Here is a 27,441-nt window from a genome sequence, read left to right on the forward strand (position 1 = left end):
AGGTTACGGATCTCTCTCTGCCATTGACCAGGTGGGTGATATATCGAAGGCAAGAGTTAGGTTGAAAGTTGACACACAGAAGGATGGTCACCAAGCCATTGTTCTTTATCCCACCAAGAGGATATTCTCTGTCTTCATCCATCCCAGGAGTAAAGTCACCTGTCTTTACTCCACCCAGGTGAATGTCCTCTGTCTTTATCCCTCCAGTTTTCATGCCACCTTCCATGCTGCCGTTACCACCCAGGGGGATGTTCTCCGATTTTTTTCAAAGCTTATTCTTTGCCTTAATCCCTCCTAGGAATATTTCAGCTTTCATCTTTATCTTTCCCAAGCCATTGCCCTCTGTCTTCATCCCTCCCAGATCTTCTTTGCACTTCTTCTAAGTCTTCTATTGGGGGTCTTCTGTTTTTTATGCCCCCAAGAAGGATAATATTTGTCTTTCTACCTCCCATGGGAATGTCCTCTGTCTTCATTCCTCCCATAAGGTTATAATTTCTCTTCCTTTGAACATCTTTATCTTTACCCCTCTCTACGAGGAATCTTTTTATTATTACCTCCCCGGAATATATCTTTGGATGTCATCTTACATATGACAATCTTCTCCTCCATCTGTTTATTTCCCTCCTATGAGTTTTTTGTTGTTTCCTTCTAAGACAGGGCTGTCAATCTCTGGCCCCCGAGGGCCAAATTGGCCCCCAACATCCTTTCTTTTTGGCCTCAGAGGAATTCTAAATATGAACTGCAGATGGCCTGAATAGCACCGCTACTACAATTCCCGGCATCACTCGCGTCTATAGACCAGCAGGCTCTCTGCCTATGTGTGGCCCCGCATTGGACTGTTTTATAGATGTAAATAATGCCGGGAATTTTAGTAGTGGCGCTAATTCAATGAAGAGGGAGTTCCAGCGGCGGCCACTCTTAAGATTTAGCTCCGCATTGGCCACATCTGGCATTTCCGGCACTCCGCCTCAGCTTTTCCTTACTACTCCAAGGCATGGACTTGAATGGTTGGATTTACTTGGAATAATTTTGTTATTATTATTGTTAGCCTATGCAGAAAGGTTACCATTGAAATTTAACTCCGAAGGCTACACATAGAGAAGGAGGCATAAGAATTTTTCCTAAATAAAATTTAAAAAAAATCCTTTGCCTCTTTCTCAATTATTGGAGTGTTCCAGATTGAATGTGAAGCAAAACCTCTTTGTTTCCATATGAAAAGCATTTATATCTAATAATAAGAAAAAAAAATCAATAAATTTCAAGGTTGGACTTCACTTTTTAATTTTAACCCCCTGTGTATTTGAGTTTGACACCCCTGTTCTAAGAGGAACCATTGCTTGGGAAGATTCTCTCACCTAGATAAAAGTTTAGTCCTCTTAGACTTATCTATTAGTTTATGTAACTAGAGCAGAAACAACCAGAGCAAATCCTAATAGATGTGAAAGGAGCATAAAGGACTTCATTGCTTCTGGGATTATGTATAACAGTCCTTGGTTCATCTTTACTTGACCTTCACCTCAGATAGAAGATTACGAGCAGTTTAACTAGATCACAAGACACACACATAGAGAAACATGCAGGATGTAAAGGTCACTGTACCACCTTTCATGCCATGGCTGCAGAGATGATCACCTGAGAGTTATTGGCACAGAGTGCAGTACCTCTATCTGACCACACAGAGGCGCTGGGAGCTCATGCTGGGAGCTCATGGGATCCATTCTCTAGTTATTAGCTATGTTCCATTCTTATGAATTCTTTGTTTATTCCATCCACACACAAATAGTAATGTAGAAGTATTAATATTAAACATTCATTGTGTTATATTATCGCTTCAGTTGGTTTCCCAGCAGCAAAAAGCATTGCCAGATGCCCCAATGATTATTTAGTTCCAAATATTTACATATTCCTAATATTATTCATCTGTTTGTTTAAGGCCGGGTGCTCTTTATTTTATTTCTGTGACAATGCTAATAATAATGTGACTGCTGTTCCTATATATGTCTTGCTTCTAACTCTCTAATCAATGGACTTCTCTTTTGGTTTCCTTTCATCTGGTAAATATAGCAAGAGAAAATATATCTGTTGATCCTGCCAGAAGTCATATAAACTGATAACTTTCTGCGCTCTATGTCTGTTCTACACATCAGTTAGCATCGTTTTCTGTTCTCTCTGTGGATAGGGAGAAGGAGATGGGAAAGGAGAGGAGAGGAAAGATGGAGAAGAGAGAATGGTAGGGGAGAAGGAGAGGAGAATAGGAGGTGAGTAGAAAGGGAGGAGAGGAGAGAAGGATAGGAGAAATGGGAGGAGAAGCAGAGGAGAGTAGAAGAGGTGAATAGAAGGAGAGGAGAAAGGGGAAGACAGGAGAAATAAAAGAGAGAAGAGGAGAAAAGCAGTTGAGAAGGAGAGTAAAAGGGGAGGAAAGTATAACAGGAGTAGAGAAGAGAAAAGGAGAGGAGAGAAAAAGGGAAGAGATGAGAAGTGGGAGAGAGACAAGGAGAGAATAAGAGGAGGAGAGGGGAATAGAAGGTGAGGAGAGTGGAAAAGGTGAAGAGAAAGGAGACGAGAAGGAGAGGAGAGAAAGAGAGAAAAGGAGAGAAGAGATGAAAGGAGAGGAGAAGAGAGAAAGGGAAAAGACAAGAGAAGGATAGTAGAAAGAGGAAGAGAGGAGAAAAAAGGAGAGGAGAATGGGGGGGGGGGGGGGGGGGGGGGGAAGAGGAGAAGAGAAAAGGAGATGAGAATAGGAGGAAAGAATGATGAATGAGAAAAGGGAAGAAAGGAGAAGCAGAAGAGAGACAAAGAGAGAATAAGAGGAGGAGAGGAGAGAAGCAGAGAAGGAGAGTAGAAGGGGAGGAGAGGAAAGTATAGCAGGGGAAGATAAGAAGAAAGCAGAGGAGAATGGTAGGAGAGAGGAGAGAGAGAAAGAGAATAGGAGGAGAAAAGAGAAGGAGAGGAGAGAATGATAGGAGAAAAGGGAAGAGATGAGAAGTGGAAGAGAGACAAGGAGAGAATAAGAGGAGGAGAGGAGAACAGAAGGAGAGGAGAGTAGAAAAGGTGAATAGAAGGAGACTAGAAGGGGAGGAGAGGAGAGAAGGATAGGAAAGGAGAAAGAGAAGTAAAAGATAGACAAGAAGGATAGGAGAAAGGGGAAGAGAGAATGAGAGGAGAAGCGAAGGAGAGTAGAACAGGAGGAGAAGGGAAAAGGATAGGAAAAAAGGGAAGAGAGACAAGGAGAGAAAGAGATAGGGTGAAGGAGAGAAGAAGAGGAGGAGAGGAGAATAAACGGGAGAAGAAGGAGAGTAAATTAGAAGAGGTGAATAGAAGAAGAGTAGAAGGGGTGAAGAGAAGAGAAGGATATGAAAGAAGAAAGAGAGGATAGATCAGAAGGATAGGGGGAAAGGGGAAGAAAGAAGTAGAGAGGAGGAGAGTAGAAGGGGAGGGGACAGGAAAAGGAGAGGAGAGAGGGAAGGAGAGGATATGTGAGAGGTACAGGAGAAAGGGGGAAAGTGAAGGAGAGGAGAGGAGAAGAGAGAAGGAGAGGATAGAGGAGAAATATAGGAGAAAGGGGGAGAGTGAAGGAGAGGAGAAGTGGAGGAGAGGAGAAGGAGAGGAGAAGGAGAGGAGGTAATGTGAAGTCATAACACATCTTCTGTCTCATCCAGTGACAATTTTTGCAGCCAAAGCAATTTTCTGCAAACCACACCATATCATCCCTCCTGGCAGGATCCTTAACCAAGCAATCTGTATGCAGTGACCCATGATGACAAGCACAATATAAAACAGATTTTGGGTTTCCGCACTCTTCTCAGGGGTTAGGAATCGATGTGTGTGTGTTGCGCTCCCACTGTTGTTGGCGCTCCTTTCCCTGAAGTGGTTTACTCCCAGACTAAAAGCGTTCTTATGGCCAGCTGCTCACTAAATGGAAAGCACATTATTGGAAATCAATACTTATAATCAAAACTACACAAATTCATCTAATGAAATAAACGCCGGAGATGAATTCTATCAGATGTGTAGGATAATTCTGTATTGTATGGGGAAGGTAGAGATGCATTTAGTCATGTCCAATTTGGCTTTCAGTAGCATTGTGGTTATGCACCGTGACAGGTATATGTGGGGGCAGAAGCGGACTGGCAGACCGCCGCCGTTATTAATAAATGTCAAAAGGTGAGCACGGTGTAGCTGGTTCCTATTACAGAAACATTAAATTGTTTTTGCAGAACCAAGAACCTCTCCCGCCATGTGCTTTCGGCCATCGGCCATTTGTCGAGCAACCAGCAGGTGGCGCTTTAAATTAGACTAGGCAGTTATTGCCTGTCCCTCTGCAGGAACCTCACTTGCCTGATGGAAGGATTTCTGAAAATACAATCACCTGTCCCCATTCTGTTGCTGGCGCTGCCATCTTCACATTGTCCTCTTTCAGATTCCTGATCTTCATCCATCTTCATTGGCCAGGCTGGAATGATGTAACTCCTGTGTGCATGTTGATTCAGTCCTGGCATCATACGTTCCCATAAAAAGATTAGACCAGTGGTGAACATAGCCAATGGCGGCCCCCTGTGCAAAACTGACATGGGAACCCCATGGGGGCCCCGATGGGTGAGGGTCCAGGGCTGTCCTGCAGTCGCACCTTTGAACCTCCCTATTTCTGCTCCTGGATTGGACATTAGATGTGTAACATAAATCTAGTACAGACTGGAGCAGTGTTTCCTTTTTAACATAGGGAAAACTTTAAATTACGTTTGACTATACTTTGACTATATCACAGCTCACTGGATATTAGTGTGGTGGTCAGTGAGAAGAATTCCTCTTACATTGCTGGCCATTGGGTATATTGTCACCATTATAGATAGCCAAAACCATCAATGGGGTCACAAAAACAGTGACAAATTGCTCATTGCCTAATGAACCTCTAGCAATCTTCAGAGGAACCTTAGTTCCCTGCATTAGAGTTTGTTACACACTGTATATAATGACACAGCACCATCTACTGGTGGTCACCTATACTGACCTGAAAGACAGTCATAGATGTTGTCACATCAGGGAGGTCATTAATGGAAACAGGCTCAATGAATGTGCTGTAAACGGTGACATTAGTTGGCTGCCTGTCTGTTCTGGAAATGATGGGGGGGATGTGGGAGGGACTCCCTGCTGAGTCCTCTTCAATAAAAAGTATAGTTATCGGTCGGGCTATGGTTAGACTGGCAATGAGGTCACCATTTCTGTTTGCCAGTGAACCGCAGCCTGAGGGGCAATGTAGCCTCTCCCTGTGGCTGCCCCATTTAAAATGAATCGGGGTGGCACAGTGGTACCAGGAATGTGCAGGCACCAGTACTGCTCACTGCTGCCATCTGTCCTCTGTGCGGGGAATGGCACTGCGATGCAAGTGACCAAGCTAGCGGCATTGAGTGGCAAGGCGCCAGTCGTCAGGATCCCAGCAAGATCACTTCAAATCCGAACCTTCCCTTAGATTGATCTGGAATGACTGAATGACATCTTAGAGACTTTATGGACAGAAGATTTTCTCCTGAACGCTATGGACGATCGTCTCCAGTGCCAAAAATCCAAAAAGTCTGATTACAACCCCCCGTCTATTGCTTCCCCCACCTCCTAGATTGTAAGCTCTTCTGGACAGGATCCTCTTCTCCTCCTGTGTCACTGTCTGTATCTGTCTGTTGTTTGCTACCCATATTTAATGTACAGCGCCACATTAAATGCTGGTGCTATATAAATCCTGTTTAATAATATTAATGATAGTAATTTATTGGCTATAGCACCTATTACCCAACATTCACCCAAAATGCCCAGGTGAAAGTGATGCAACTAAGTGATAATATTCCCTGCCTTTGAAACACATGGAACTGGAAGATTGTCCACGGGGGAATAATTCAATGAATGTCAGATACACTGTGTTATAAATAGAGGACACAATTATTATTAATAATAAGCTTTGTACAGATTTATGTCACTGGATATTGTGATCAGTGGTGTTCAGTTCCATAGAGAGGGGAGGATGAGCTGGAGTCACCCCGCTGCATCCTCCCCCATAGGATATGACAACGTCATCCCTAATTGGTCGTTTAGCAATTTGTCACGGTGGAGGATGCAGCTGGGTGTCTCTCGCTTCTCCTCGTTCATTCTATTATCACAAAAAGTTGATAAAAATCCCCCCTAGATGTTCTCTTCGCTCCTCCAATGACCTACTAATAACTTCCTCACTCATTACCTCATCACAAGCACGGCTCCAAGACTTCTCTAGAGCTGCCCCGGCTCTCTGGAATGGACGTTCTCATCCTATGTGGCTTGCTCCTACTTTCTGCTCATTTAATACCCAACGCTTCCCCCTCACCTACCCGTCTTCTTCTGTCTCCTAAACCCTAACTACTTCCCACCATTCCATATCCTCCTCCTATTGTGTGATACTTCCCCCACCTCCTAGATTGTAAGCTCTTCGGGTCAGGGTCCTCTCCTCCTGTGTCACTGTCTGTGTCTGTCTGTCATTTGTAAACCCCTATTTAATGTACAGCGCTGTGTAATATGTTGGTGCTATATAATAACTATTTATTATTAATTATATAATAATTATATTATTATTAATAATAATAATACAACTGATACGCTCGATTGCAAGCTCTTCAGTCTAGCCTGCTTTTATATTATTTCTCCTGCCATCAGATCTCTCCAGATTCCATTCCAGATCTTGTCCCCCCCCAAGCCTGTAATCGTCTTCTGATTGGCTGGCTTGTGCTCCTCGTGAGAATCCTGCTCCTCCTAGGACCCAGCAGGCCAGATGTGCCCGGCGACTGGCACAAATCTCCACCAATCAGAGGAGAGAAGGGCGGATAGGCGGTCCAATCGATGAGACAATGTTGTCCGGGTCGTGACGTCAGAGGACTGAAATGAAAGAAGCGGAGATTGGCCGGAGCCGGGGCTGAGCTGACCGGTGTGTGTGTGTGAGGAGAAGCCGGGGATCTGCAGGTAAGGGCGGGCTGTGTGGCCGATATATCGCCGATATAATGTGACAGGAGCGCGCACTGATATCAGGGAGCGCGCACGGTGCTGGATGGCACTGATTGATTGTAACCGGGATCGGCGGGTGTTTAGTATGTTTGTCTTGAAGTCTTTAAAATAAATGTAAAACTTGTTAACCCAGAATTGTTGCAGCTCCTTAACTTGTCCTCCCCACTGTCCTGGAAGTGTTTATCTGTTTCTTCACACTATGGTCTGTGGTGGGATTAACTGGATTCCATACATTCCTGGTATCTCTGAACCAGACGACCAATGAAGATGTAAGTAGATGAAAGTTTTATGTTTTCTTTCATATATGGAGTACAGTACTTTTAAAGTGGCAGTTGGTGTGTTTGAAACTTTGTAAAGCGCAGTGCAATATGTCAGTGCTATATATATCCTGTGTAATAATAATAATAATTGTAGCCAATTACCCGTGATGAGCTGAGCTCATATGTCATTAATGTTCCACTAGAAAGTTCTTGCATGTATGTTATGCTGAATTTCTGCAGATATTTCTCTAAAATATGACCAAAAGATCTAGATCTATTCACACAGATGGAAATGCATCAAAACATCTATGTTGTTTGCACTTTATATAAATGTCAGCTCTTTATTAAAATGTTACACCGGAGCACAAAGAGTGCTGCAAGGGATTTTGCGCTGATATTCTGCAGCAACTTGAGGTATAGCTGAAGCTTTTTCATAAAGTCATCACCTTCATCACCAAGAATCCAAAAAGTCCAAATTCACAGCCATGCTTATCGTGTTTTGTGACATGAAGGCAGAATGGGTTCCAGAAGGCTCAACAGTGACCCAACATTATTATAAGGAAGACAAAGCTGAGAGAGAAATGTGGGAAATGGTTTCATTTTTCATCAGGACAATGCTCCTTCTCACACAGCACTTTCTGTGACTGACAAACACATTACTACGCTGGAACATCCTCCATATTCACCAGATTTGGGACTTTTTTCTATTTCCTAAATTGAAATCGGTGATTAAAGGAACACGCTTTGTGTCAATGGATGCAGAAAAGAAAAAAACATCAAATATCAGAAACTGATGTGCTCCACACCTTCCACCAGTGGGAAACAGGATAACATTGGTGCTTCATTGTGAATGGAGAGGATATTAAAGGGACAAACATTAGAATTGTCATATAAATAAATATCAATAGACAGACGTGTATAATCAGTATAGTGTATAAGCAATATCCCCTGCTTCAGTGATTATAGGGAATCCTAACACATTGCTGCATTAACCAAACATGGTCACCACCCAATCTGATGCCATTACTGTGATGCATAGAATCCTGCTCCTCCCCAGCCTGACATTCACAATGGTGAAACCGTTCTGCTGATCATACCTTACATTTGATATAGTAGTAACAAAAATTTACCGGTCATTACCCCCTGGGCACTGCCTTCCTCCGCTCTCTATTTTATTTCTCTTTCCTTTGCCCCATCCTATTTTCTTTTTTGCCCCCTCCCTTCTCCATCTCTCCTATTATTAATAATAAACAGGATTTATATAGCGCCAACATATTACGCAGCGCTGTACAATAAATAGGAGTTGAGAGACAGATACAGACAGTGAGGAGGGGAGGACCCTGCCCCGAAGAGCTTACAATCTAGTAGGTGGGGGAAGTATCACACAATAGGAGGGGGTATGGAGTGTTAGGTGAGTGCTGAGGGTTTAGGAGACAGAAGACGGGTAGGTGAGGGGGAAGCGTGGGGTTTTAAGCCGAATAGGACGAGGAGCCCATTCCAGAGAGTCGGGGCAGCTCTAGAGAAGTCTTGGCGCCGTGCGTCTCCCCATTTTTCCCCTCTGTTTCTATCTAACCCCCCAGTTCTTTTTCTCTGTCTCACTTTTACTCCCCCCTCCCTTTTCGTTTTATTCTCTCCCCACCCCTGGGCTCTTATCACTTATCCCTCTTATGCCGTGGCATCCAATCACCCGGCCTGATCATGTGATGTTGGGAAGATGGCAATGAACACATGGAGCTTGCAGGTCCCCGCGCTCCCAGAAACTCATCAGGGGTAGAACACGGGAGACGTTCTCTTCAGAATGCCGTTATCTTTCATAAATTCGCTTTAAATATCTTAAAGCTCCAACCAATCAAAAGCTGTATTACAATTTAAGGTGGGGTGTGTTGTGGGGTCCCCCCTCCAATGTCATTGCTTCTATTGGCATTGCCCATGGCTGCTGTGCACACCTGGCAGCGCTGTGGATGAGATTACCGGAATCCCTAAACAAGGAATTATTCCCCGGATAACTCTCCATCATCCAGGAAATCCGGAAACAGCAATTTGGGTCGGATTGGCCCTTTAACGTGGAATATCGGAGATCCTTTCATTCTGCTGGTTTCTAATGCTTTCCAAACACATATGTTTTATTTATTTATATGTGTGTGTGTTTCTGCAACCCGTTGTACTGCGCTACAGAACGTGTAGGTGCTATATATAGCAGCCATGACAAATATTAGCTCAGGTATTATTTCCTTATAGAACACATAGTTGCGGCAGCTCTCCGAGTCGTACTAGCTGTCCCTCAAAGGAGCTCACAATCTAATGTCCCTACCATAGTCCTATGTTATTACCGCAGTTTAAGGTCAATTGTTGGGAGAAGCCAATTAACCTAACTGTATGTTTTTGGAATGGGGGAGGAAACCGGAGTACCCGGAGGAAACCCACGCAGACACGGGGAGAGCCTGCAAACTCCATGCAGATAGTGTCCCGGCTGAGGATCGAACCTGGAACCTAGCGCTGCAAAGGCCGGAGTGCTAACCACTGAGTCACCATGCTGCCCTTAAATCGTTGGTTTTCTAATTATCATTATTATAATTATCATTACAAAACCAACGATTAAAGATTATTCCCGATTATTTTGAACGATCGTATTGTGCACGATTCTGTACATGCTGTAACGATTGTTCAAATATAATCCACCAATAGTGTACACACGCTAGATACGATTGTTTGACCGATGCACGGAGTGACGTGTAAAGGAGTAAGTGTACGGCAGAAACATGCACGACCGTACACACGATAGATAGCGAACCATCGTCGCCCAATCAGATCAGTCGTTTCCAGCTCAATGGTTCCTTTCCAGCGACAGTTGTCAGTGCTCAGTGGTTGTGCACTTTATTATCAGACGACCGGTCGTTAGTCGTTTGTTTCCAACGATAATTATTGCATGTGTGTACGCAGCTTAAGGGTGACATTCCTCCCACTGGCCAGCAATGTCATTCTTCATACTGACCACCATACTAATATACTGTGGATATAATAATTCAGTGCTCAACCCAGTCATTTTTTTGAGCCGGGTGGGTGGCAGCCCCTGTATTGTGACCCAAATCTTCAGTAGCCACATAAAAACAGCCGGGTGGTTACTGAAAAGTGCCGGGTGCAGCGCCCAGCTAAAAGTGTCTGGGGAGAACACTAATTATAGCAGAGGTTCCTTGAAGACCTGAAAGTTATTTCTAGAGTTCCCCCAAGTTAGATCAAGAAACATCGATGTAGAGAATGCTTTTACAACAGATCCAATCAGAAATAATACAAAAATGGCTTTCAATGAACTCATCCAATGGGGATCCTTCCCTGCATGCAGGCACGGTTATGGAATGACATCTGTGCACATGTGGAGGTTGCAAATGGCGGCGTTCATACACCTAGCACAGGCATGCAGTGGGTGGGAGGTAATTGTAGGCGGGTGGCGGCCTCTGTATTGTAATGCAAATCTTTAGTAACCACCCAAAAACAGCCGGCTGGTTACTGAAAAGTGCCGGGTGGTGCGCCCAGCTGAAAGGGGCCGGGGAGAACACTGGCATGGTTTGCAGAAGTCATTGTTAGTATTGGGAATCCGGTCCTGAGAATTGACGTGTATTTAGAGAAGGATAGGCTGAAAAGGAGAATTGAGATTCCACCTCCTCTTAGATTGTAAGCTCTTCTGGCCAGGTTCCTCTTCTCCTCCTGTATCCGTCTGTCATTTGCAACCCCTATTGCGCTGCATATTATGTTGGCGCTATAGTACAGTTTCATAATAATTGGGTTGGGGTATTTTTTTTTAATGGTAATTGTTTCTGGTACCTGGTGCTTTAACAATTTAAATGACCTCTAGTTATGGTTTAGATCAGGGGTGTCAATCTCAAATACACAGAGGGCCCAAATTGAAAACTTAGACCAAGTCCAGGGCCAAAGTTGAAATTTATTGAAAAAATTGAGGAAGTTCAGTGCTCCACCCAGAATTTTTTTAAAGCTGGGAGGAGAGAAATTGTAGGCGGGTGGAAGCTCCCGATTTGTGACCCAACTCTTCAGTAACCACCCTAAAACAGCCGGGTGATTGCTGAAATGTGTCGGGTGGTGCGCCCAGCTAAAAGGGGCTGGGGAGGACACTGAAGTTTACTACTTCATCCATAACTAACACAAACAAACCCCTCTACACACACTTTAGGGTTGAAAAGACTAATTTCTATCTATGCAGCCTGTGTGTTCATCCTCTCATATCACAAGTTTGTCTGACACTAAATATTACACTATGCAGTCTCTAATGGATTGAAACAAACACAATGCCCCTTGTCGTCAGGCACCATGTGATCTTTGCCTAGGCTTTGTGTCACATGATGGGTGTACAGGAATAATGTCTATGTATTGCATGTATTGAAAATGATGATGTGAGGTGGTAACACGGGCGGGCCAGATGTAGTTCATTTATGGATTTCTTTGGGGGACCAAAAAAAAAAGAACCCTGAGGGCCAGATTTGGCCCTCGGGCCAGGGTTTGATACCCCTGATATAGATCAATTTTCTGGTTTAAGCTATGCTGAAAAATTGTAATGCAGTGAGAACGGTATAAAGCACCTGAACCAGAGACTGGTATGTAATTCTTAGATTTTTCAGTAAAATGGGTGTGTAGAGAAGCTCACCTTATTATCTCTTTATAGCATTTTGGATATGATGGGGAGATCGGGTGGGGCAACATTTTTGGTGTCATTTATGGGGTTTGTATCGGTCGGGCCTGTCATAGGTATAACTCTGGATTATGACCGGTTCTTTTGTGTGAGTCTGGATATCAGTATGATGGTAAGGAGAACACTGAACGGTAACGTCACTTATGGGGGCAGTTTTAAAAATAAGCCCCCTCTTCCCTCCAGCTAACATGTCTAGGAGCCACACATGGGGCTCCATTTATTTTGGGCTGTTCAACTAGTTGATTCATTTGCTTGTATGATCATATGAAAATCTGCAAGGGCCACCATTACTATGGGTCCTAAGACTGGACAAGACTGACTATCATGGGTGATCCAACAAACCTAGGACCGGATCTGGTCCCGGTTTGAAAACATTTGCCAGCGAGTATCAAATGATACATTCCAGGGTTATTAGATCACCCAGGTTCTCCAATGATATCTGTCTATCATCTCCAGTCTTGCAGAGATTTATTAAACCAGGTTATGGTGGCCTGGCATATATCCGTATCATCGTACACCCCATCAACATGATCAGTCGGTGGCTGAATCTCCTGAATTGTTTCTGAATGATCAAACCAAATTCAGATCATCTTCTAAATGATCATTATTAATTGATGTTGAATGCAAATTTGTATTGTGGATTTATTATATCCTTATAATGTGTGGAGCCATACAGAATACATCCACTGATATGAGATCACTTGTACTTCCGTTCATCACAAATTGCTGCTCCAATTATATTTAATGACGGTAAGTTCTGCAGTGATTTTAATATGCGCTTCTGGAACGGCAATTTACTTTTCCATTGACTCAAGCCAAGTGTTTTTGGAGTGCTTGGGCATTGCGAGTTTGGCGGCACTGAGCCGGGCAGTGGTCTTCTTTAATATTGGGGATAGGAGCCGTATATAGGACATTGCCTGTATATAAAATGGAGAAATATTACTACATCCAGGAACATTTATCTAAATTGGTGCACATTGAAGATTCTTGAGTCTGTCGTAGCCAACGTATTTTTATAATCCGAGATATATTTAGATATTTCATTATTGTCTTGGCTGGCACAGGCATGGCTCACGGGTGAGAAGCTGCCCTGGGATCTGCAGTGCAGGGCCATGCGCGTCAGCAGATGGGAACCGTCCCATGTGCTCCTCGGTCTTCCCAGCACAACGTCTCTTCTGAGCTCCTGAATCAATTACAGCTCCGGCTGGGTGTAGGACGGATGCCAATGGAAGCGGCATCGCTCGTAGCTGCGAGACGTCACACTGTGCTTACTGGAGTGTGCGGGTCTCTGCCACCAGATGTGCGGCGGCTATGAGCGCCAGACTGACGTCTCCTCTCACCTCGCTCATGCTTGGGGGATTCTTGTGTAAAAGCTAAACTAGATGTGAGATTTAAAGTGGAACTAAACTGAAAAAAAAATACACTTACCTTTAATCCCGCAGGGCAGTCCGATCATCCGGGGTGTCTTGCGTCGGGTCCCGCGTCGTCCCGGCATCCGTTCCCAAATTGGATGACCACAGCGGGCTCACTACTCCCATATAAATATAAAAAATCTCCCTATTTGGAGTACATGTCCTCTAAACTGAAGCTGAATTCAACTACTGGAATCGGGAGACATTCCCTATATCAAGGTTAGGTTTCATCCTTTCATTTAGTTTTCCTCTATCAACCTATAACTTAGACCTCCATTGATATTGATTGTGAAATTCTCCCCTTCTTGAACCCTTCCTATAAGGAATATTTTCTTCAACAACCTTAATGAATCTTCCCATAAAACATGAGTCAGTGACCCCTCCAACAATTATCACTGTCTGAACCCATAAAAAGCACCTCAATATTTCTTTATTTGGGTCTACACCCGACTATTGATATACATATACTTCTTTCATTCTTCATTGGGCATACTATCAATACTGTAATGTAATGGTCTCTATTACCCCCTGAAGAAGCCCACATGGGCGAAACGCGTCGGGAAGAGACCCAACTTCTCTGTTTCTTTGATTACTGATACACGTTTGTAAAAATTTTGTTGAAGGATACCTTGTGTTTACACCTCTGTTACTCCCTTTTTTATGGTTTTTATTATTCTTGTATATTTAATAAAAGTGATTTTTTAATTTCATACAATACCTAAAAGTTTTTCTGCGCCGCAAGTAGCCTACAGTTTTGTCCCTACTCGGACATTAAGGGCTTGGGCACATAAACCAAATTGAAAAGTTTATATCAACTTACATTATTATTGAGAGGTTGATGACACGTATTTGTTCCCAATCTGAAACTGAAAAGTGCCAAAAAAAAAAAAAATACACTTACCTTCAATCCCCAAGGCAGTCCGATCCATCCGGGGTTATCTTGCATCGGGTCCTGCGTTTTCCCGGCATTCGTCCCCAAACTGGCGCTCTGAGTACCGCCATCTTCTCCTCTTCTTCCTGGTTCTTCCTATGTTACCTGACCTAGGCGCGAGATTGGGTGATGTAGAATGGAAAGAAACTTGCCGATCTCACTGTGCATACATGAAATCGGCAAATATTTCTCTTTGCACAAATAGCCACCTTCTCGTGCAAAGAGCCTCCCAAAATGTGTGACTTGGATATCCCGGGAAGCTTTGCACTCCCATTCATTCTCGATCGCCTAGGCGCCTAATTAGGGGGGCAGTGCTGCACCCTTTTAAAAAAACAAAACAAACAAAAAAAAAAAAACGGGTTGTTGCACAAAAAAATACCAAATTTTTTACTTTACTTTAAAGGGTTGTCTACCCTTTTATGTAGAGTCAAACTTCTGAGTGTAGGTACGCCTTAATATTATTATTAATAATAATTGTGTCCTGTTTATAACACAGTGAATCTGACATTCATTAAATTATTCCCCAGTGGACAATCTTCCAGTTCCATGTGTTTCAGTGGTAATGTTACGATGAATGTCAGGTTCACCACTTTATAAACAGACCCCCTAGAGATGGAACTAATCTTACATAGATTGATCAACTTTTTCAATACATTGTTATTATTCAGCGTTGGGAATCTAGAAAGAAATAAAACAACGATTAGGATTAGGAATATAACATCCTCCCGCTAACCAGCCACCATGCAGACCAAATGCCCATAGGCGATCGAGAATTTGGGAAAGGTGCTGCACTTTTTTTTTTGTTTTTGTTTAAAGGGTGTTGCACTTAAAAAAGAAAACAAACAGAATTCTTACTTAACATTAAGGGGTTGTCCGGCCTTATATGTGAAGTGAAATTTCGGAGTTTAGGTACGCTTTAAAAACTCCTGTGAGCTGAGAATGGAACCCAAAGGTGAGGCCACGTGTGCGCTTCTACCGATCAATCCATTTAATTCCTATTATTGACGTAAATACGCCAAACTGTTTCTGATTTCCTGCTAGCAGCTAGAATAGAGATATTGAAATCTGGAAAAAGTGGAATGTTGTTTTGCACTTTGTTAAACATAAACTTAATTGGGTCATGGTAAATGATAAACTCGGCTGGTAATGGTTTATCCAAATTGGAGACCTGGCCTCATCCATGCAAGCCGGGTGTGAAGTAATTGTAGGTGGGTGGTGACCCCGGTATTGTGATCCAACTATTCACTAATTACCCAAAAATAGCCGGGTGGTTACCGAAATGTGCCGGGTGGTGCGCCCATCTAAAAGGGTCCGGGGAGAACACTGCATGGGTTCATCAGCAAGTCTTCAAAAGATAAGACCTGATTGGAATGTTTTCTTCTTCTTTCATTCTTTCCATCAACCCGCTTCTTTTTATGATTTATTCTTGTAATGATATCTCCATGATCCATGCCAAGCCACAGACTTTGCTAGCTGATGGTTTTAGCATATGATGAATCCGATTGGAATTTAGATACCTATGTGACAATGTTGTCCTGTCACTTTTATTGTTCCAGTGAGTGTTCTCATTATTATTCTCTTCTCTAAAGAGAATAAAAATAAAAAAATAAAATCTAAAATATATATTAAAAAAATCACTCCCCTGAACAAAGAGACTTGCAACCCCTGACAACCACTTCCCAATGGAAAGGTGGGCCCTTCATGTATAGAGCTCTCCCCGGCCCCTTTTAGCCGGGCGCTTCACCCGGCATTTTGGATCACCACACAGAGGCACTGGACAGTTGGGGCATTATACAGAGATGACACAGAAATGGGATATATAAGGGGGGCAGGCATTTTAAAGTACAGTCTTGTCCCTAGCCTCTTCTAGCTGGGCGCACCACCAAGCACATTTCAGTGACCACACATGTTTTAGGGGGGTTACTGAAAAGTTGGGTCACAATACAGAGGCCACCACCTGCCTACAGCTTCTAAACACCCAGCTTAAAAAAAATTACTGGGAAAGATTCCGAAGTACAAGGGGGCAGTAAAAAAGTGCCCACCTACAGCTTCTCCCGACCCGGGTGAAAAAGAATTCTGAGAAGAAGAATGAATGTAACAACCCAGCAGCCTGCAAGATGAGTTATGTCATGGGACCCGGGAGAGTTGGGGGCTGGGACCTTCTATTTCGAGTGCCATGGTGTGAAATTGACCCATAATAAGCAAATTGCCTTTTATTTTGTAAAGACTTAATTGTGCACCCAAAACGTAATGATGGTCCTGCAATGAAATGGCCCTTAGAATGAAACTTGTGTTTTTCCCTGGTGATCTGCAAGTAACACACCCTTTGTCCTATGATGACAACAAAAATGGGACTACCAGGATCTCCCCCTCTGGTCTGCAGGGTCCTGTAGTCCACCGACACTGATTACTGTTGGCAATAGCAGAGAGCTCAGCTGGCAGAATCACCGTATATGTTTGTATTCATCAGAAAGATAGAATAACTCCTTCATTGGTATATATGAAAAGTTGAGGTAAGTTACGTAAAATATCTATAAATCCTATACAAGGGAAGACGTTGTGTTAGGCGGTGCTGAGATACAAATGGCTCTCCCATCAATCACTCATCTATATCTGCCATTCCATAGTCTGTATTTATGAGGAGGAACGAGGTCACGGGAGACCGGTGGGGGGGGGGAATGTAATCTGACCGCATTCTTCATTACAATATCAGGATCTTCATCTCCGTAAGAGGACGAGGAGCTGGAAGCTGAAAATGCTTGTGAAATATAATGTGCTTGTTATATCTGGATGGTAATGGAAGAGATTACTTTGTCAAACCTATTGGAGGCTCAAAGTATACAAAGCACTTCCCAGAATCTTGCAGATGGGTGCCATAAAAAGTAGCTGGCAGGAGGGAAATGACATGGTAATGATTGCACAGTAATTTGTATTAATTAAAATTTACCTTGCATGGCTCATTGTGACACCAACCCTCCTCTATGTATTATTCCCTCCCAAGTCCTGCCCTACTTCCCTGGCTATGGATATAATCCCACAGTGTTTAGTAAATTGGATTCATCATATCTTGTCAGTGATTGTTTAAATCCTGAAGTATTTGTTTGTAATTACTTTCCCCTGAAACAATTGTTTGTCATTGTTTTGGGTGAGAGATCAGGAAGGAGACAAAAGAGTATTGTATGAGTGTGAGATGCACCCTGCATTATTATTGTATGATAAAGCACCAACATATTATGTAGCGCTGTACAATAAATGGGAGGAGAGGACTCCGCCTAAAAGAGCTACATGGTATATAATAGTATAACAATGGTGTTCATTAATGGACGGCCATTGGTCTATCACATCAGCAGTATTAGTATTCTCCCCAGAAATGTTTTTTTTTAAGCTCGATGGAAAGAAGCTGTAAGAAGGTTGTAGCCTGTATTTTTCAGTAACCACCCCAAAACAGCCAGGTGGTGCGCCCAGCTAAAAGGTGCTAGGGAGAACGCTGCATCAGATTAGTAAAAACCTTCTTTTCATATTGGGGTATACCTGTGTACACTCATATTGGGCAATGAAAATCTATTATGTGTAGAGACTCCAACAATGGACTTGTTTTGTCTTCGTTTTGTAAACTATGCCCTTGGGATGTGTATATATGTGTACTTCTTTGTTGGGGAATACTACAAGTTTTCAGAGTTTCAAGCCTACAATGAGATGAAGAGGTGGCGTTTGTGTGCTGGCGCTGGGTGCCGAGGTGGGGGTTGTGTTGTGTGCTAGCGCTGGGTGCCGAGGTGGGGGTTGTGTGCTGGCGTGGGGTGGCAAGGGTTTTGTGCTGGCGTTGGAAGGGTTGTGTGCTGGCGTGGGGTGGCAAGGTGGGGGTTGTCTGCTGGCACTGGGTGCCGAGGTGGGGATTGTCTGCTGGCGTGGGGTGGCAAGATGGGGGTTGTCTGCTGGCACTGGGTGCCGAGGTGGGGGTTGTCTGCTGGCGTGGGGTGGCAAGGGTTGTGGGGTGGCGAGGTGGGGTTTGTGTGCTAGGGTGAGGTAGGAGTTGTGTGCTGGCGCTGGATGCCGAGGTGGGGGTTGTGTGCTGGCACAGGGGGGCTCAGGTGGTGGTTGTGTGCTGGCGCGGGGTGCCCAGGTGGTGGTTGTGTGCTGGCATGTAGTGGGGTATTTGTATACACAGTTGTGTCTGCAGGACAGGGTTGGCCAGGGTGGAGTTAAATGCCAACATTGTTTATATGTCTATGTTTGCTCATGCACCCTGCTTATCCTGAAGTGGTGGTACGTAATCTGAAGATCTGACTATGACTCATAGATGGGATTTAAGATATTCCAAAAAGTCAATGTTTAATTTTCCAGATAGAACTGTAGTTGTTCTTTTTAATGTCCATAGAGAAATACTTTTGTGTGCAAGAATTAAAAATTGGCGCACAAGCAAATTTTTTGATGATTTGTGGTCATTGTGCAGAGTTCTCCCCGACCTCTTTTAGCTGGGCGCACCGCCCGGCACTTTTCTGTAACCACACGGCTGTTTTTGGCTGGTTACTGAAAAGTTGTGTCACAATACAGGGGCCACCACCCACCTACAGCTTCCCACCCAGCTGAAAAATCTGGCGCTGGGTGCCGAGGTGGGGGTTGTGTGCTGGCGCTGGGTGCCGAGGTGGGGGTTGTGTGCTGGCGCTGGGTGCCGAGGTGGGGGTTGTGGGGTGGGAACAGTTGTGTGCTGGCTTGGGGTGGCGAGGTTGGTGTTGTATGCTGGCGCGGGGTGCCCAGGCCGTGGTTGTGTGCTGGCGCGGGGTGCCCAGGTGGTGGTTGTGTGCTGGCATGTAGTGGGGTATTTGTATACACTGTTGTTTCTGCAGGACAGGATTGGCCAGGGTGGAGTAAAAATGCCAACATTGTTTATATGTCTATGTTTGTTCATGCACCTTGCTTATCCTAAAGTGGTGGTACACTTGGATGGCTGATTCAATGCATGGCTGATTCAAACAATTCACCAATTTATTTCACCGACTTGATGATGACGTAATCTGAATATCTGACTATGACTCATAGATGGGATTTAAGATAATATAAAAAGTCAATGTTTAATTTTCCAGATAGAACTGTAGTTGTTCTTTTTAATGTTCATTAAGAAATACTTTTGGGTACAAGAATTAAAAATTGGCGCAGAAGCACATTTTTTTGACAATTTGTGGTCATTGTGCAGTGTTCTCCCCGACCTCTTTTAGCTGGGCGCACCGCCCGGCACTTTTCAGTAACCACACGGCTGTTTTTGGCTGGTTACTGAAAAGTTGTGTCACAATACAGGGGCCACCACCCACCTACAGCTTCCCACCCAGCTGAAAAATCATACTGTTTAACAAAATTATAATAATATAGTATTCTCCCCAGAATTTTTTTAAAGCTGGGTGGGAAGAATCTGTAGGTGGGTGGTGGCCCCTTTATGGGCACCCAACTTTTTTTTGGGTGTTACTGAAAAGCGCTGGGTGGCGCGCCCAGCTAAAAGTGGTTGTGTGGAGCACAGAGATAATCATCACCCAAAATGAATGGTTGTGCTTGTCTCGGATCTGATTTGTACATCCGTTACCCGATGTCGTTCATCAATCTGCCACAGTTGATCAATGAATGACGATTGGTAACAACTGCTGTGCAGGAGAATACAGCTGCTACTCGCTTGCGCCCCTCCATAGGACAGAACAGGCACTGCGTGTACATCGTTCCTTCATTCATCAGTCATTGGAAACGAATATGAAAGATTAAAACAGTACAAAGCTATATCCTGATGGCTTGACACTTGATTTTAGAATCCTCCACCTGCAGTCAATCTCTTATATTATTAAATTCTCCCCCCAGACCGCAGAACCTTCTATTATCTCTGCATTTTCCAGCATTCTGTACATTTCAGTTTTTGCTTTCTCCGTGCTGTAGCTGTTCATGCGACTTTTATCCATTGGGAAGTGCGTGACCCAAAAGTCCTCCGACTTGCTGAATTTCCGCCTGGATGAAGGAGAATATCAGACGACAAAGTTCAGTTCAGTCCATTTAGGCGATGAAGGAAAAAATGTGAAATGCGTGCAATTTACCAGCTGATAAACGCAGCCGGTGAACAGGTTATATTTTCCCATCTGAGAATCAATTCCACGCCTTGAAACACGAGTCCAAATACTGCTTCTAATTTCCATGGAGTAGATAAATATTTAGCCAGGGTGACCTAATGGTGTTGTATTGTGTGTCAATATAGCAGCTTTCAGTCTGTACTGAAGCGTAATAAAGCTGCAGATATAGCTGAGAGCATGAATTTTATACATTGGCCGACCATTGCTCAGCCTGACGTATGAGGAAGAACTACAAGTCCCAGCAGTTCTTTAGGATGTGCAAACTGTTAAAGTAGACTGAGCATCAAATACATTTTTTAATACAAGGCACAGGTATGCTAAATAATGTGTCCATGTAAGACTTCCAGGTAGGGGCAGACATTGCAGTGCAGCTGCACGAGGGCCCTGGGCGGTCCTCAGCAAGCAGGGGCCCCCTGTACCAGCTCCTACAGTTCCTGCCTACAAGCCTGACTTCAGTTGACCAGTCGTGACGCAGGCTGTACATGGAGGGCTGGCTTGCAGGCAAGAACTGTAGGAGCTGGTACAGGGGCCCCTGCTTGCTGAGGACTCTTCCAGGGCCATTGTGTAGCTGCACTGTGTTCAGCTTCAGGTAGAAGACAGGAAGGGTAGAAAGAGCAAAAACGGGAGCAAGGAAAAGGTGGGAGGAAGTCAAAAGGGAGAGATAAAGATAGGGTTTTGGGGGGCAGCACTAGTCAACTTTTCACAGGTGCCCCCTGTCTGCCAGGTGCCCCTGTTTGCATTTCTTACCTCTCTCAGAGATCACAAAACACCATCGCCTTCATTTGCTTTTCAACTTCTACTTCCTGAACTGGAATGCTGGCTCACAGGTTTTGGCTGTAATTTCTCTGCTGCAGTGTGTTGCAAAATGGAGCAAGCCATGATCCCTGGGGAAGAAGTGACTACGGAAATGCTTCCTCCTGTCTGTAGCAAACTAGAGACCTCATCCCAGCCTATACTGTCACTGACCATAGCCCGAAGATGGCTTTTTTTATTGACCAAATTTCTTCCTGTTGTATAGGAAAACCTTCCTATAGCTTTTTATGCTGCATCTCTTTTTTTTTGTTTGCATGGGGGGGGCATGGCATAAATGTGCCAGGGATGAGGTGCAGAATTGAGGCAACAAAAGTCTATGGAAAAACCAATGTGATATTTCTCTTTCCCCTGAAGAAGCGAGTTTTATCCTGCGAAATGCGTTGAGTTAACGTGAATATCTTGTTTAAAACTGTGGCCTTTTATTTCTTTGTTCATTTGTGGACTGATTCAGGAATTTGTGTTTCCAAACGTGTGTCATTTATGTGTCAAATTATTTTTTATGAATAGCTTGAATCAAAAAAGTTTTTGTGATGTTTTATTAGGCTTTGTACAAAACAAAGTCTCTGCCTTTTTTAGGTTGCTCGATTTTATGAGCAATCATAAGCCCACTTTTTGGGTGGTTTTATAAAGTGTTTCAACTGCTCCTGTTCCACAGTTGCGCGTGTGGCAATACACTGTGGCTCACAGCAGGTCAGAATTGGCCCCAAGCTTTAAACCCCTGCAGTGTGTGTGTAGGGGATGGGGGTGTTATTTATGCATTTATTATTTGGGAAATGTTTTGACCACAGTGTGCTGTTTCCATGTGGGCCCTGGGCAAGTGAGAATCTGACAAAGGAACCAAATGAAAGCGTCAAAACCTAGAATAGCCAATGAAGAATATCGCTGTGTGTTCTGTACAGTGCAACTTCTCATGTGTCAAGAAAAAGCATCCCGAAACATGCAGAAATGTGATTCAAAAAATCCACCAATTTTTTAAATTCATTTATGATTTGTGTAGAACACCCAAAAATACCCGGGTTGTTACTGAAACTGAGAAGTGCTGGGCGGTGCACCCGGCTAAAAGAAGCTAGAGATAATGCTGAAATATTCATAATAAATGCATCTATTCCAGAAAGTCTAACAGATAAAATTTCCCTTCCTATTTCCTGCTTCTTTTCTTTCTCCAGGTTTGATTTTGCTACATTAACTGGTTACATATAACTTCTGTTGATGGCTATCTGGATTTGTTACTCAGTATTTGGTTTATTTCTGTGCGAGGTGACGGGCCTCGTGTCAGATATGACAGCGGGCAGGTAGGACGGGTCCAGGTATTCTTATCTTTCATCGGCTGCTGAATATTGCCAGTGAAGGATGCTCTAAAGATAGAAAAGAGCCAGGAATTTGCTGACCTAATTCAGCCCACGAACCAGTTCTACCGCAATCTCGGCCGCCTTTGCTTTTTATAGGTTTGCAGGAACTATACAAAGTAAACCATCTGGATTTGTTTTTAAATGGTTGTTGATGTTTTTGTTTTTTTTTTTTTTAAGGCAATCCTGACAAATGTAATCAGATTTTGTCTGGTTGGTCTATGATTTTAAGCTGGAATATATATACATGCTTTGCATAGTAGTGCAGTGCAGTGAATGCATGGGCTCTTTCACACCCAAAAAAGGTGAATATCCTCAAATGGTAAATTTTAGTCTATTTAAATGAATAAACTGCCTTCTGGCATTATATTTTCCCTGTGCTGCAGAGGACTGATGTGATTGAGCCCTAATAACGCTCCATTCAAGCTTGTTTTCCATGTTTATTGTGATGGCGTTGCATTTACCTATTCTTTGTGCAACCACGGACCCAAAAAAAAATACCCTACTTTTTTTTTTTTGCAATACATTGATTTTTTTTTTGTGCCATTTGTATCATCAGGGTTCTATTTAAAATCAGTGAAGTTGTGCACCATTATGCCGGCAATGCATTTTACATGAGTGCACATCAGTTTTTTTTTGCTTAAGCCCTGTACAGATGTTGGATTACTGGAAGCCAGCCCTTGGTGATAGTTTCCAATGACATATGAGCAAATAAGTGCTGTACTGTACTATTGGACCTGATATATGAAATCTCCAAAGCTGGCGAGGATACACTTTAATCAGTGAAGCTGGGTGATCTAGCAAACCTGGAATGGATTTCTTAAAAGTCATAATCTATTTGTTAGCAAATATTTGCAATCTTGGACCAGATCCATTCCAGGTTTTGCTGGATCACCCAGGTTCACTGATTAAAGTGTATCCTCCCCAGCTTTGGAGATTTCATATATATCCTCTCCATTGAGAAGGAAGTGGGGAGGAAGAGTGAGTGGCACCTTGCTGTGGTCTCCTCCAGCAGTTGACTTTGATCAGTTCTTTATCAATCCACCAGAGCAGATGATTTCAGGGGTCCATTGTACACATGTTAGATTTTTACCCAAAACGAGCATGTTTAAGGCTGCATCCACACGTGCAATATTTGTCTTTCACAATCTTTTCCAACAACAAAATACTGCACAATGCTCATCTTGAGCTGCCTGTATCTTTTTATTCTTACCAGTCCATAAACCAAGGTGATAAGAGTGGTTGTCTGATACATACATACCACACACACACTCTCACTAGCCAAAGGATTAAAACTTGTAGAGTGCTGGGAAGATCCCCTAATGGCACCAAAACAGCCCCAAACCATCAAGGAATGGACTGCAAACTGCCCTGTTGTATCCGGCACCAAGATATAAGAAAACCAAGGTTAATAATTGGATACTCGCATTCTTCCATTGCTCCTTGGTCCAGTTCCTGGCATTCACAACCTGAGAGAAAGGTAGGCTCAGTACCACCAAGATATTAATCGGTGTTCTCCCCAGCCCATTTTAGCTGGGTGCACCACCCGGCACTTTTCAGCAACCACCCGGCTGTTTTGGGTCATTACTGAAGAGTTGGGTCACAATTTATGGTCTTCCACCCGCCTACAATTTCTTCCCACCCTGCTTAAAAAAAAATTCAAGGTTAAGCACTGTTAATGTTTTTAAATGGCAATCAAGTCTGTGCACCCCACAAGCTTTGGGGGTGCGTGCACTTTCCCTAACATGTCAAAATTCAATGTTGGCCTTTGCTGTTACAGTTGCTGTGTGGCAGGAGCTGTAGTGCTATATATACACTGTATGGCCAAAGGTGTGTAGACACCAACCATCATCTTGGATGCAACATTCCAAGACCATGGCTGGTAATATGCAGTTGGTCAACCTTTGCGCCAACAGTAACCTCCACCCCTGTAGGATGGTGTTCCCCAAGTTTTTGCAGTTTGTCAGTGGGGCTTTGTGTCCTTTCACCCATTTGTTAGGTCCGTTCCTGATGTTGCATGAGAAGACTTGGCTCACCCCCAATGCTCCAAGCCATTCTACAGCTGTCCGGTGGAGTTGAGGTCAGAATTCAATGCAGGACACTCAAGTTCCTCCTCACCAAACTGGTCAAACCACGTCAATGGAACAGAACAAAGACCTCCAAACATACCACATCTGCTATCCATTGTCTTAAACTGGAACTAAACTCATGTGACTCATCCATCCGTGACCCCATCACAGGGCGCCGCCATCTTTCTTCTCTTCTTCCACCTAAAGAAGATCTTCCACCCAATTGGTTGGCTGGCTGTGCCAGAACAATGCTCAGGCGTTCATTTATTTTCAGGACACACACCGGAGACCGGGATTGCTGGATTTTCTTGGCTACCAAAGCTGAAGCTGCAACTCTGCTTTGACATCAGAAACCCGGAGCGATCGTGCAGCTATGACAATATTGTGGATGGGACATCACCCGACCCTTTCTGCAATAATAACCTACCTAATCATGGAGACCTAAAAGTGGAATTTCAGTTCCACTTGGATTTATTTCAGACTTTCTATAGCCACTTACCTACAGTATGGATCTAAATGTTTGGAACTCTTCAGTAATTGTGTTTGACTTTAGTTTCCATTTTTTCTTTCCATTTCTATAGACCCTGAAGCTCAATTCATTGCTGGCGGCGGCTTTACATAAAATCTGTATTTGTATTGAAGCTTTTGTTCTTCTGGATATTTCTTCTACAAAGTTCTGGCAGACAGAGCTTTGTTAAGGGAGTCTCTTTCATCCTGTGCTGCATGATTCCATGCCTGATCTCTCATGTACGGAGAACACCCCCCCCCCCCCCCCATACTGGCGTTTCGATGCAATCTATTCTCGGATATATTATTAGGTTTTGCTTGAGGTTTAGCAGAGCCAGCAAAAGCGGGGAAAAGAGCCATTGTTGGAACTGTTTTTAGATGTTAAAAGCTGGAGAAAATGAGTCAAGATTTATATTTAAAAATAATTGTAGATTGTAAGAACCAACATGAGACCTTAATAGGTGTCTACTGCAGTCGCCTGACCAGGAGGTCTTTGCTTATTGCCGCCTGGAAGATACTTATAGGAAGAGAAACCAGACAAATGGAATACTCCGCCTTCTTCATTGTCCAATCACAAGCTGGGGTGGGTGCTGGACCAAGCTGTAATATATAAATGCAAGGAGGTCAGGGACCTGACTGTCTAGATCACCAGGTATAATGGATTATTACAATCTGTTATATTTATATCCCTAGTAGATATACCAAACCCTTCTCCAACTAAAACATTTTTTATTTTTCTCCTACCTAAGGAAAAGCAGGCGCCTATGGAATTGTTTTGTCTCTTTTCGGAAGTTGGGTCAAGGGATGCACATTTGAGCCGAGAGAGAGGCTTAAAACTTTTGCCAATGTGACAAAACATACTCCCTTTCCATTTATTATATGAGAATCGCGGAAACAGAAAGTGAGGAAATTTTCCCCCAAAGTCGATATACCCTGTTTCCCCTATATTAAGGCACTGTCTTATATATTTTGAAATGCCAAAATATGCCCTAGGTCTTTTTTTCAGGGGGATGTCTTATTTTTCAATGAAGAAGACTACAATACACATTTATTGTTGAAAATCACTCATGTGCCATTGATTGTCCCCTTCTGTTCACTGAGCTTTTTTTTTGCTTCTACGGTACGGCCGGGTAACAGACTCCGTTAGGGCAGGGATCAGCAGCTTGCTTGTCCTTCCTGGTGCGGAGTCGCGGGGGCGCGTGTACGGGCTTGTTACTTTGTGGCTTATTTGATGGGGATGCCTCATTATCGGTGAAACACGGTAGTCATATTTTATAATATAAATGATCTAACAAAATTGAAATGTATTGTATAAGTGCAAAAAAAGTACCCATTAAGCCAGAAATTAGCCGAACTCCTAACTTCCTGTGTTTCCTCTCTGCCTCTTATGCACTGCTATCTACGTTGTGTTATTTCCCTGTGGACTACAGAACATACAATCCTCTGTAGTCCACAGGGGTGTTTTGTAGTCACAGAAAGACACTGCTGTTCCACAGTACAGGGGGTCTGCTGGCAGGACCGTTGGGTGGTTATAAATGAATATTGAGTAGTTGAGCAAAGGAAACCTATGGACCTATGTGTTCTCCCCAGCTCCTTTCAACACGGCCCACCACCCAGCTGTTTCCTAGGTTTTTACTGAAATTTAGAGTCTGGACATTTGGGGCCTATGACAAAGACGATGGAGAAACAGGTTGGAATTATTGGGGTAACTGAATTCCAATGGCAACAGAACTGGGGGTACTTAATTTGTCTCATGTTGCCTCCCCCACTTTTCCACCATCCAGCTGAAAACAATTTTTGGAGAGAACACAATTATATAGCCCCCATATCTAAGCACTGGAAAGCTGCAATGTATTTTTATATTGTATCTATTTGGACTTAGACAAAGTTACATCCAGGAGACCAATTGGCATTTTTATGTGATGGCAGATAGACAATCTTGATGCTGGTGTTGGGACTGCATGGAATTCTTACTCTTGCCTCCATGGTATCCTTCCCTTATTATTGGGGTCGATGTTTTGGGCCATATGGGGAATGGTTCCATGGAGCTGTCCTGCATGACTCTCCCATTGACCATGCATTGCTACCAGCCGAATCGCCTATAAGGAGGCCAATATTGGAGAACCACCATAAAATGTCCATTGAGGGCAGGAGCCATAGTGGCTGGTGGGCAGCTGAATCGACTATAAGGAGGCCAATATTTCAGAACCACCATAAAATCTCCATGGAGGGCAGGAGCCATGGTGGCTGGTGGGCAGCCGAATCACCCATAAGGATGCCAATATT

General features: G+C 43.6%; 1 protein-coding gene across 1 annotated transcript in view; it reads left to right on the forward strand.

The window, feature by feature from the left end:
- Positions 1-6,863: 6,863 nt before the first annotated feature.
- Positions 6,864-27,441, forward strand: part of ZDHHC9 (zDHHC palmitoyltransferase 9) — a 42,478-nt gene continuing 21,900 nt past the window's right edge. Inside the window, exon 1 of the mRNA XM_072429305.1 lies at positions 6,864-6,975. The gene's annotated coding sequence lies outside the window, so the exon portion shown is untranslated. The remainder of the gene's footprint in view (positions 6,976-27,441) is intronic.

The sequence above is a fragment of the Pyxicephalus adspersus genome, chromosome Z (assembly GCF_032062135.1).
Source record: "Pyxicephalus adspersus chromosome Z, UCB_Pads_2.0, whole genome shotgun sequence".
Classification (NCBI taxonomy): domain Eukaryota; kingdom Metazoa; phylum Chordata; class Amphibia; order Anura; family Pyxicephalidae; genus Pyxicephalus; species Pyxicephalus adspersus.